Raw genomic sequence first — 12,685 nt, 5'->3', positions numbered from 1 at the left:
TTTTAAAAGAACTCTCAGCCACAGCCAGCTTTACTTTGGCAAGTCATTCCACTCCCTTTCTTCTCTCCTTCCCTTTCCCATGAAATCTACTTCTTCCATCAGTCTTTCAAACTTGCCCTTAGCTGTAGCAATTCAATCTTGATTTTCTTCTTGAATGCACTCTCTCTGTGAGAGAGGCTTTTCACCAAGAATGTGGTGCCTGGTCTTCACCTTGCCAATGGGTTAGACAAAGACCTCCATGCTGGGCAAAATTTTAACAGACACTTTTCACGCATGTCTGTTTTCATCTGACGCACTTGGCTAAAATCAATGACGGATGCATGAAAGGTATTAAAAGGTATGAAAAATATTGTTATGAAAATTCCTCTCAATGGCATGATTGATAAAATTATTTTTATTTTGCATCTGTTTTTGGAGTGCACTAATTCAGATACACATATACAAAGCAGGCCCTGCCTCTACACACATGAAAGTATAAGTGAATGCATCTATTCACGTTATTAAACACCAATTGGTAAAAATCCTGAAGTTTAAAAACTTCAGTTCATAATCTATTTGCCCTGAAAGCTTCTTCAGACCTGCTAGCATAAATGTTTCTTTTTTCCAGAGCAGAATATAAAAAAGCAGAAAGATCTCGGCTTCACTTTCAACTTTTTCTTTTAAGTGAATTCTAGTGGGTTGTTTTCCTTACTGGGTTCCTTAAGAAAAATCAACAGAAAAAGACACACAAGATTAGCCACTGAACATCCGGGTACCAACCCAAATCCAAGCTTCTGATCGGCAGTTGCTTGCAAGGTCTACTGTAAGTGTCGATGTGCTGGTTCCTCCTGCTCTTACTGATTGAATCCTACAGCATCAAAGCTAGAGAAATAAGCCCTTCTTTTTCTTCTGGTTTTGTTTTTTTTTTTGCTTCTGCAATATTCCATTCTGTCCCTTCCTCCTTCCTTGAGTTCCAGAGTTAGAAGCAGCTCTGAACCCAGGTGGAGGACAAAGCTAACTATTGGTGGTCCTTTAAGGATTTGAGAAGTTCCTAAAACCCCAAATTTGCTTTTGCTGATATGATGAAATTTTCCCCAAAGCTCTGTTCTTGACAAGAGTTACACACGTAATTGTAAAGAATTATTAAAACCTTTTTGAATTTATTGGATAATTGTGCCTTTTACCTCACTCTGAATTTAGGCTTTTTCTTTACCATGGTCCTGTGGCACCTCACCCTACTCTTCCTTTTCTCTCTTTCTCAGCTAACCTTTACATGAAGGTCATCTCCAGGTTCTGGAAGCTACATCTGAGTTGAGGTTAGTGTGCCCTTTGAAAAACCACAAGTGCAGCCAGGCACTCAGGGAATTGAAAACAGATTGGAGGAGTGGATGCATGGGATTACACTGAGCCATGGGGAGGTAGGACTGGCTGAATGTACCAGGGTCAGCTTGAATGTTGGGTAAGTGAACTGCCATAGTCCAGGTGGGAATTCTGTGCAGTTTGTCTATCTGGCACTGAAGAGCAAGAGGCTTCAGTGCATTCTTTCTATGACAGTGGTCCTCAACTTTGACCACATATTAGCATCATCATGGGTTATTTAAAAATAACCGTACCATATCCCAGACCAGAATCCCTGGGTGATGTGTCAGTATTTGATGGTGGTAAGTTTTTTTTTGGCGGTACTGAGGTTTAAACTCGATGCTTCGTACTTGCTAGGTAGGTGTTCTACCACTTGAGCCATACCTCCAGACTTTTTTCCTCAGGTTAGTTTGGAGATAGGGTCTTGCTTTTTGCTCAGATTGGTCTGGACCACAATCCTCCTACTTTTACAATTCCCACTGTAGCTGGGATGACAGGTGTGTATCACCATGCCCAGCTTTTTTCCATTGAGATGGGGTCTTAGGAACTTTTTTTTTGTCTTGACTGGCTTCAAACCATGATCCTCCTAATCTCAGCCTCCCAAGTAGCTAAGATTATAGGTGTGAGCCACTGGCACATGGCAAAGCTGGTAATTTTAATCAGGTAATTCTAATATACCAGCAAGGTCAAGAACTACTGTTCCCTGTAAATTTAATTGAAGCCCTGTTTATGTGTTAGGCACTGGTCAGATGCAGTTATGGGTTGAATGTTTGTGTCCCGCCCCCTTCCCCCACTTCATATGTTGAAATCTAATCCCCAGTGTGATGGAGATAGGGAATCTCTAGGTCCTGAGGGTGGCGTCCTTAGGATGGGATTAGTCTCTTTATAAGAAGGGACACAGAGAGATAATCTGTCTCTCCTCTCTGTCAGGTGAGGATAACAAGAAGGTGGTCTTTTATAAGCCAGGAGGAGGTCCCTCACCAGACACTACCTCATCCAATGCCTTGATGAGGGGCTTCGCAGCCTGTAGAACCCTGAGAGATAAATGGTTGTTGTTCATGCTACCTTGTCTATGGTATTTTGGGGATAGCAGCCCCTAACTAAGCTAGCTGCTAAGAGTACAAAGATGAAGGAATGGTCATTGCCTGAAAGGAACGCAGTCTAGTGGGCTACACAGCAAAGATGAGAGCTGGACACTGGTCTCCTGTGCTGCTGGGACTGACCAGTCTCCTGCCTTATCTATTGATGGCCAGTGTACATTCAAACAATTAGAAACATAAGCCATCAGGACTTCAAGCCTGCAACACAGCAATCACTAAGCATTTCCTTAGAGAATCCCAGTGATTTTTACATTTTTCGTTCCACTGTTCTCTTGCAAATATTAGTATAACCAAACAGTATTTGGAAGTATTTCCAAGGTTGCTTTAAACCATTGCATGTTATTAGTAATGAACATTCTGCAATGCTTTATGATTTCACAAAATATCTTCATATATATGTAGCAGTGGCTGTCAAGTTAGGTAACCCCTTCCCCCAGGGGACATTTGGCATGTCCAAAGACATTTTTGGTTTCTCCACCTGGGGAGAGTGTTACTGGCATCAAAGGGATAGAGGATGGAAGGCTTGAAGGCTGGTAAGTATCATTCAATGCACAGGACCACCTCTGAAACAGAATTGTCTGGTGTAAGTGTCAATAGTGCCAAAATTCAGAAGTCTCAATACACAGAATCTCAATTTAATTTTTGCAATTTTTACATTGATTGCATGAGTGCAAATGAGAATCCTAAGGACCAAGGATAATGAGAAACTCAAGATTGTAACTCACACTCACAAAGCCAGGCATCTCACACTAAGCCTTTTTAACCACAGGAGAGCTTCATGTAGAGCCAGCGTGGTAAGGGTGACTGACTTACAGCTCTTGTCTGCTTATATTAAGTACCCTCCACAAAGTAGAAAATTGTATGGCGTCACCATAGCTGAACAAAATAATTGTCTTGACCTCGTTTGATTCCTTGGTCTTAAAATGGGTTATTTGGTTTAAGGAATGGAAAGTTTTGCCCCTGCACATTTTATTTGGCTCTTTTCATTTTTGTTTTTAATTATGGTGAAGAATATTTTTGCTGGAGCCAGCAGAGGCTAATCTCTGACCTTGTCCTTGAACGTCTCCTACTAGGTGCCAGACTACCTGAGAGCACACACAATGGCTCAGGAACATCTCTGTTAATTGGAGGACAGAGCCCCCCATCGTGGGAACGGAGTGTGAGTAAGTCAGGCCTGGGCCAGATCTCCGGAGATGGGTTAATAGAAGCAGCCAGGTAACAAGGCCCAGCAGGTCCACACTGCCTCAGGCTTGGTGCTGGCCACAGCACAGCAAGTCCTCTGCCTGGTGCTGACTTTGTCCCAGCCAGGAATCCAGAGTTTACAGTCCAGAAACTTTCCTTGTGGCAGGATATAAGAGAAGCCTTGGTTCTTTCAACCATAGCTTTCCTATCTATCCAGAAAGAAGACTTGCTAAGACTTGTTAATCTCCTTGTATTGTTCACGGTTCTCCAGAAAGACACTCTTAGGTGGCTATACAGCTATGAGGAGAGAGAGATTGGTTATAAGGAATTGGTTCATGTGATTAAGAAGGCCAAAACACCCCAACATCTTCAATCAGCAAGCCAGAGAACCAGGAGAACCATGGTATAAATTCTAGTCTGAATCTGAGTTCTAAGGAAGAAGACCAATGTCAGATTAAAGACAGTCAAGTGAAGAAACAGCAAATATCTTCTGCTTAGCCTTTTGCTTTATCCAGATCTTTAACAGATTAGATTAGGCCCATTGACACGAAGGAGATCAATTTTCTTTACTCTACCAAATCAAAAATTATCTTTACCTAGAAACATCCAGAATAACATTTAATCAAATATCTGAGCATCTGTGGCCCAGTCAACACATAAAATCAACCTCTAGACTCTTTCCAGATACATTTCAAGATACTTGTAAAACACCTTATATTTATAGGCTCAAGAAATATATGGGGATACCATGATAGTGTGACTCTTTTTTTAATAAAACTGAATTTTTATGTAGTAGTGAAAAATCTCACCTTTATTTGCCCTGTCCAAAATGCTAGTCTATAGCCATATGTGACTAGTAAGCATTTGAAATGTGGTTAGTGGAACTGAGGAAAGAGATTTTAAAATATTGTTTAATTTTAGGTTAAATTGAAATAGCCACTTGTGGCCAATGGCTACTATTTTGGGTCATTTAGCTAAAGGTGTTTTCAGAGCAACCAGGAAGTGATCAGTCTAGTAATAGTAATGAGTCACTTACAGGTGAATTCAGGATACAGGGCAAAGCATAGAAAGGACTCTGCAGTGGTCATATGTATAGGATATTAGAGATCAAGTAGGCTACCTCTAATATAGGATATTAGAGATCAAGTAGGCTACGCCTGTAGTGTGTAGAGCTACCATTATGTGTCTTTGTAAACTCATTCTTTTGATAAATGTTTACTGAGAGCATCTTTGGTGCTATGCACTGGATTAAGTGTGGGAATACAAGGGAAAACAGATAAACATAGACTCTGACTAGCAAAGAAGAAAAGAATTAGCGTCTGGCTAAACACTTGGGTCCTAGGCCTCAAGTTTATTCACACCTCCATTCAACAAATGCTGTCCAAACTTTGCTCTGGTCTTGAGATAAACCAATGACCTCAACAAAAGTCTGGTTCTCATGACACTTACCTGGTCCACCAATTAAGTTATCTGGAATCTTATTTTAATTTGGGTATTTGCAGCAACCATATGAAGTAGGTATTATTAGTGCCCCTTTTTTTATGGATGTAGAAACTGAAGAAGAGGGTGTTTAACTAATTTGCACAAGCTACAAGCTAGTTAGTGTCTAGCAGCATTGAGATGCAAACCCAGCTACTGATTGGCAAACACAGGAAGGACCCCCGTTTCTCCTGAGCCTTGGATGTAGGTGATGTTGTGATCACTTCCCATGCTTGATGGGCAGCTGTGCAATGTTATAACCCCAGCCAGAAACTGGCGACTGCTGTTACCATACTTGGAAAATTTGCACAGGGCCCAAATATGGCCTGCTTTGCAATGCCAGAGTGCAGTAGTCATTACTTAGGAGTTTTCTGTGACTCTTGTTCATTTTGTATAACTAGGGTATGCAAACATGCAAAATTTGCCTTTGAAATAATATCTTGCTAGCAAACTCAGTATTTTTGAAACTGTTGTCCATAAGAAAATTATGAGACTTTCAAACAAGCAGAGTAGAGAAAATTATAAGAAAATTGAATGAAACTCTAAGACAAAGCAGACCCAATCATAGAGAAAACTACCGATAATGGAGGAGATGCTGAGTTATCACCAGATAGCTAAAGGACAAGGAGGAGATGGTCCTGTTAAGCCAAAGAATTGAACACAATGTCAAGTACTGCCAACAATGAATTAGAGTGCTCTAAGCAAAGAAATATCCAAATGTTGTGGCAAAAATCTTTCCAAGCCTTGATTTGGGGACTGATACTCAGGAAATGTAATGACCATTTCTACTTCTGAGAACTATCTGTTCAATTAATTTTTGCTCATTTATTAATTGGTTTGTTTGCTATTTTGTGTTTAATTTTGGAGTTCTTATATATTCTGAATAGTAATCCTATATCTGATGAATTGCTGGCAAGATTTTCTCCCATTCTATAGGTTATTTCTAGATGCTGGTAATTGTTTTCTTTTCTGTGTAGAAGCTTTTTTAATTTGGTGCAATCCCATTTGTCAATTCTTGCTCTTATTTCCTGAGCAATTGGAGTCCTATTTCAGACTTACTGTTACTTATACCTATATCTTCAAGGCTCTTTCCTATGTTTTCTTCTAGAAATTTCAAAATTATTTCCTTAAATTTAGATCTTTGATCCATTTTGAATTAATTTTTGTACAGGGTGAGAGAGAGTGGTCTTGTTTCAGTCTTCTACTTGTGGATATTCAGTTTTCTCAACACATTTGTTGAAGAGAATGTCTTTTCTCCAACATATGTTTTTGGTGACTTTCAGCAGATATTTATATACTTACATTCATGGCAGCATTATTCTCAATAGCCAAAAGGCGGAAGCAATCCAAGAGTCCATTGACAAATGAACTGATAAACAAACTCTGATATATGTAAACAATGGAATGTTGCACAGCTTTCAAAAGAAAAGGAAATTTTGACCCATGATTCAACATGGATGAATCTTGAGGATATTATGCTAAGTGAAATGAGCCTGACAGAAAAGGACAATTACTCTGTAACTCCACTTCAACTAATAGAGACAGAAAGTCTCTGGTGGCTGTCATAGGCTGAGGGGAGGGGAATGAGGAGTTACTATTTAGTGGGGACAGAGTTTCAAATCTTCAAGACGAAAGAGTTCTGATGGATGGTGGTGATGGCTGCACAATGCAAACATACTTAATACCATTAAACTGTGCACTTAAGATAGCTAATGGAAAATGTTGTGTATATTTTACCACAATTAAGCAAAAAGTTTGTTATGGTTACTATAGAGGAAGTTGGGGTGGACAGGAAAATCGGTGTCGGGGGGAGACCAGACCTTGACTCTTGCTGTAGCCTAGTGAGATACCAGATTGGCTTGGAGCAGATGGAGGAGTGGAAATAATCAGAAATGAGCAGGTTCTCCATTCTTGTTAAGGTGGCTCCACTGGGCTTGGTAACAGACGAGCAGAGCAGGGGAGGGAGGTGAGAGAGCTGGAGAGCTGAGCCTGAGGGTAGACTGCTCCTGATTCTGGCATAAACAATGAGAGAATAATATTACTGTTGATGGCAGTGACAAACACTGAGGAGATGGGGTGAAAAAGGCAGTGAGGGAGGTCAGGTTGGAGACACATTACCTTTAAGATGATTCTGAAAGATCCAAGGGTAGATGTCAAATGGGAAGGGGTTGTATACACAGTTCTGGAGCTGAGAAGGACATACCAGGGAGGGGATGGGAGATGACAGAATTGGAGATGTTACTGAAACCACAAGAAAAACAAGAGATTGCTCAAGCAGAGGTGTAAACCAGTGGTGGTGGTGGTGGAAAATTGCAGTCCAAGAAATGAGACAAGCCTACACCAGATCTGGCAGGTCAACCTTCAATTCCAGCAAATTACCTTGCTTTTCTTTGTAACCAGAGATGCGGGCATTTGAATGACAGTTATTGGTGCCCAAATATTAAAAAATACATGGAAACCAAGTGCATGGGTAGGGGAGAGTAGGGATGAAGCCCAGAAGTGCCTGCTAGTCATGCAGACACTGGTTGTCCCAGTTGCAAAATGCAGAGGATTGGTGATTTTGGTGACAAAAGACAGAGCCTGTGAGGTTCTTACTAACCCTACCCTGTCAAATCCTCTCTGCATGCGGAGGCTGACTATGAGGGAGAAAAGAAGGACTAATCATGACGGCTGGGAGCAGAGACAGAGCAGCTAGGTTCACAATCCATCCCAACGTGTGCTCCAGTCTATCTGTGCTTCTATAGTAATTCCCTTTTCCTTCAACAAGTCTGACTGAGACCTTGATGGTAGCAAGCAAAAGAGTGAACTAACACTCAATGGCAAATGTTCTTATTTTTGAGAGAGGTGCAATACCAGTCTCCAATTATAATGGTCATACAAGTGTCACTTGCTGTACTGTGTGCATATATTTCATGGGAGAGCCTTCTGTCTGTCCCTAATTGTAGGTGACTTATTTTGGAGCGCACAATTAGTTTTCATTTTCTGGACATGCTTCGACTGACTCAGGGACATGGAGAAGTAAGGAGTCCACTTGTTTATTTATTATATTCCCACTTGTTAGGAATAAATAATCAAGATTTTCTGTACATATAAGAATGTCCCAAGAGAAAATATGCTTCTCAAATTTGTATCTGAGTTGAGAAGAACTAACCACCCCCACACTTGGACGAGGAGGTGGTTGTAATAATCTACATCAGCATAAAGTTGAGGATCTGGGGTCCATCGGTGTCAGAGGAAGCAGATGGGAATGAACTTAAGTGCAGGCTGAGGGGCTGTGGAGGGTGGACAGGCTGGGAAGTTCTAGGAACTAAGGTTCTTCCTTGAAACTTGCTGTCAGTGCAGGCTGGAGGGCAAAGGTACCCAAGGTCTTGAGTTGGAAAGAATGAAGTAGGAAAAGCAGAGCAGGCACTGTGAGTGAGCCAGTGGACAGATGGAGGTGGAAGGGCAGACAAGAGGCTGCACAGGTTCCTGGAAGGAGGCTCAGGGCACTGTGTGCTCTGTCAGGGAGTGCCAGGCATAGGTGGGAGGTGCCAGACACTGATGTACTGCATATTCAGGTCTCCTGGATAAGACACAGAGGGTAAAGTAAACCAGCAGTCCCAATGTTGGCCCCAGGCATTTTGTAGCAGGCACTTCAGCTGTGCTTCCTGCCCAGCACTGGATCTGAGGCCAGAATGAGGATGAGCAGGACCAGCTGGGAAGTGTTAGGGGTGTGTGCATATGTGTTCATGGGTGTGGGCATATCTATGTGTGCCTGTGTGTATGCATATGCTCACATGCATGTGTGTACATGAGTATGCAGGTGAACATATTTGTGCGTGTTTGTGCATACATGTGTGTTTCTTCCAGTAACATCCCTGAGTCTGATCTCATGGCTAGGGGCAGACATATCTGGAGCCAGGTGGTCTGTTGATGTCTTTACTATAAAGTTACCGTGGTTCTGCAGAGAGGACCCTGCAGAGTTGCAGGTCTGCTTACAGCCATGTCTTCTGAGTCAACTTTAGTGTGTTTGCATGATTTCCAGCCATCCTGGTTCTATTTAGTCTGTATCAGGCTCTAGGCTGCTGCATGGAGGAAAACTACCACAGCAGAGTGCTAATTTGGGTTCTTAATAGGCATGCGTTCTTCCTTCATTGAAAGAAAGACCATAAGAGATGAGTCAGATTGGCTGCTGGGCAAGAGTTCTGTCTACTCTGTGTCTCACAGTATCATCATGATCTCATAGTGAGGGGAAGCAAATGGAGGGGAGGGTGCTCTTCCTCACTGGTGGGATGTGGGGTGTGGTCTTTCCTCCTAATTATGAAAGGTCTGAAGGGCATGCCCCACACTGAGTTAGGAAAAAGGAAAGGAAATTGACAGAAGACATACGTTTGATTAAAATGACAGAGGTGAACATGTCTTCATAGAAGCAAGGACAAAGATTTCCCTTCTCCCTTTCCTTCCTCAGATCCTCTCTCCAATTCCATGTGTTTGCCATCGGGAGTAGGAAGATGAGATTGGAGATATGACTTCATTCAGATAAAACTGAGCTTATCTCAAGCTTAAATGTGAAATGGAGCTTGGCTAGAGGGCTGCCTCTGAGGAGCTAAGGATTGTGTGATAAGTACCAAAGAAGGCAAAGAAAAGTGGACAGTAGGTGGGCAGAAATGCGCAGTGCCTGTGGAATAAGGTGAGAACCCACCACAGGTTGCTGGTCTTTTACAGGGGCTTTTGGGAAAGGAGAAGTGTTAGTTGCTGCCTTACTCAATAGCCACACCTCTCTTCTTTTACCCTAACAGGAAGGAGGAAATATGCCAAGGTAGAGCCTTTGATGGAAGTGTGGTCAAGGAGATGTAAGTAGAAGTCGTTGAATGAGCTTCTGGGTGTCTTTCTGAAAGGGGATGAAAAAGTGACTGTTTTAACTCTGATAGTCTCCTTTTTCACATCTTCAATGTGGTAGGATTTTTGGAGTTCTGGAAGTTGTCTTGTTACAATGAGATGAGGACAGAACTCCCAATGCTAAAGGTGGTAAAGCAGAGAGATATAAGGGACCTGATTCCTGAGGACAATATGGAATCATTCTATAATCCCTGGCATCTATGTGAAAGTCATCCCCTAACATGCTCAAGCCATTCTTTTTCTGCCTTTCTGCTTAAAACAGGTAAAACTATTTCTAGCTAGTCCAGGAGACTGGCTTGATATCTCTCTCTCATCTTTTCTGCCTGCCAGACAAATTTTCTTAGTTGAGGACTTAGGTCTTTGCATAGGACCCTTATTCAGAGAATTAGACTGAGAAAAACTCAAGGCAGAGAAGATTCTAGATGGAATGCTATTGGCAAAAGCCAAATAGTCAAAAAGAGATAGGAATGTGTTTAACAAATGACTGTCTTCAACATGCTGAAACACTTCAGTCATTTTTTATCCCGTAAACAAGAGGTTGAAAATTACCTTAAATGTCATTTTCTAGTTTGTTTAGCTTCCACTCTCCCCTTTTTTCTCTTATCATCATATGAGCCTGTGAAACTGATAAAAGATTTGTCTCAAATTATTTAGCATCACATACCAGAAGTAGCAACCCTTCCTTTGCTGATGCCAATGAAGGCAAAAGCAGGTAGAGTTTGGTTTAATGATGAGTATTGGGGTGCAGGGAGAAGACTAGGAAAGCATAAACTTGAACATGCAATGTAATTCTCTGAAGGTTAATTGATAACAACCATGTCATACAACAATCATATTCTTTTATTTTAAGGAGTCAGTGGCCCTGTGCAAATATTACTTAATTTGTTCTTACCACTGACGCAACAAATTTGACAACTGATGTCATTTTCATAAGGACTAAGTGAGTTTGGATGGATATACTGGGTGACACTGTGAAACTGAGTAGCAAAGAGGAGAATAAAATTTAGGTCCCATCCAAGTATAAGTTCCTCACATCATAAGAGGGGAGGGGGAAGGACATGTCCAAGAATAGCAAGAAAAATGATGAATGGAATTTTTATTAAAAATAGAGATGATCAAGTTGGATCTGAAGATGCATGATACTTTATAGTGTGAAACACTGAGATCTGGTTATTTAACCACTTGGATAATTGGATAATTTGCCTCAGGAAGTGTTCCTGAGAAAAACCCCCACCTTTTCCTTTAGACCAATTGGTTACTTTAATATGCATATATGTAGATACGATCTATCTGTCTATCCATCTAGCTGTCTGTCTGTCTATCTATCTGCCTATTTACCATTTGTCCATCCATGATGGTGGTCTCATAATATTTTGGAACTGCAAATTTTCTTTTCCCTAGTGACATCGTAACCCTATAGCAAAATGCACTAAACACATTTGTGATGATGCTGGTATAAACAAACCTGTGGTTCATTCAGTCATATAAAAGTTTAGCAGATATAATTATGTATACTACATAGCATTTGTACTATAATAAATGATTATCTTATCAATTTATGTATTTCCTATACTGTCTTTTCTTGTGGTACTGGGGTTTGAACTCAGGGCCTACACCTTGAGCCACTCCACCAGCCCTTTTTTGTGATGGGTGTTTTTGAGACAGGATCTTGTGAACTATTTACTCAGGCTAACTTTGAACCACAATCCTACTGATCTCTGCATCCTGAGTTGCTAGAATTACAGATGTGAGCCACCAGCACCCAGTATATACTTTTAATCATTATTTTAGAATGTACTTCTTCTACTTATGTAAGAAGCTTCCTGACGCGGGCCACCCCCGGTGTAGCCATGGTGGCTGACACAATACCACCAACCCTTCACAGCTACTGCCACTAGAGTTGGTGGATAAATGTATAGGATCAGGAATTCACATCGTGATGAAGGGTGGTAAGGAAATTGTTGGTACACTTCTAGGATTTGATGACTTTGTCAGTATGGTACTGGAAGAGGTCACTGAGTTTGAAATCACACCGGAAGGAAGAAGGATTACCAAATTAGATCAGATTTTGCTAAATGGAAATAACATAACAATGCTGCTTCCTGGAGGAGAAGGACCTGAAGTATGAGTGGATTTCCTTGACCTACACTAGATTCTGTTTTGTCTTATAATGGCAAGGAAATGGAATTTTTTTAACCTTTTGATGTTTAGATTCTATAAAGCTAAGTTTCCCATTAAAGGGAAATGCTTTGAAAGATGTACTGTATGCCCATTTTTCTAAGCTAATCATGACTACCCTGGAAAAGAAGAGTTTGTTTTTTGAAGACTAAAAAATAAAGATGGTTTGGTTTTAAAAAAAAAGAAGTTTCCTGTAAAACAGTCTGCTGAGTTACACTGACGTAGCCTTGTCCATCTTGTGCTTACTGTGTCTCTTGGTTTCATCAAGAGGTCACACTGAGTGACTGACATATATCTTGTGTCAAGCTAGGTTTGTGTAAGTATACTTACAATGTTTGCACAGTGATTAGACAGTCCAACAGCAAATTTCTCAAGATGTATATACATCTGTCTGTCTGTCTGTGTATCTATCTATCTATCATCTCCTCTCCCTCTCTGTTGACTATTATTTTAGGCACTGAACTTTAAATAAGAGCTCTTCATAACAATCCTGTGAATATTGTTACAGCCATTTCACAAATTAAGAATTG

At 41.0% G+C, this 12,685-nt stretch overlaps 1 long non-coding RNA gene and 1 pseudogene across 1 annotated transcript; both read left to right on the top strand.

The window, feature by feature from the left end:
- The first annotated feature begins 1,241 nt into the window (after positions 1–1,241).
- Positions 1,242–9,966, top strand: LOC141417308 (uncharacterized). Its single transcript, XR_012441830.1, has 4 exons — positions 1,242–1,295; positions 3,512–3,601; positions 9,547–9,768; positions 9,878–9,966. It is a non-coding gene; the product is annotated as an uncharacterized lncRNA (long non-coding RNA).
- A 1,883-nt stretch (positions 9,967–11,849) lies between these two features.
- Positions 11,850–12,158, top strand: LOC109699079 (U6 snRNA-associated Sm-like protein LSm5 pseudogene; annotated as a pseudogene).
- The last annotated feature ends 527 nt before the right edge of the window (positions 12,159–12,685 follow it).

Source organism: Castor canadensis, chromosome 15, assembly GCF_047511655.1.
Source record: "Castor canadensis chromosome 15, mCasCan1.hap1v2, whole genome shotgun sequence".
NCBI classification, from domain to species: domain Eukaryota; kingdom Metazoa; phylum Chordata; class Mammalia; order Rodentia; family Castoridae; genus Castor; species Castor canadensis.
The sequence above is the reverse complement of the archived record's forward strand: the minus strand, read 5'-3'. Positions and strand labels throughout refer to the sequence as shown.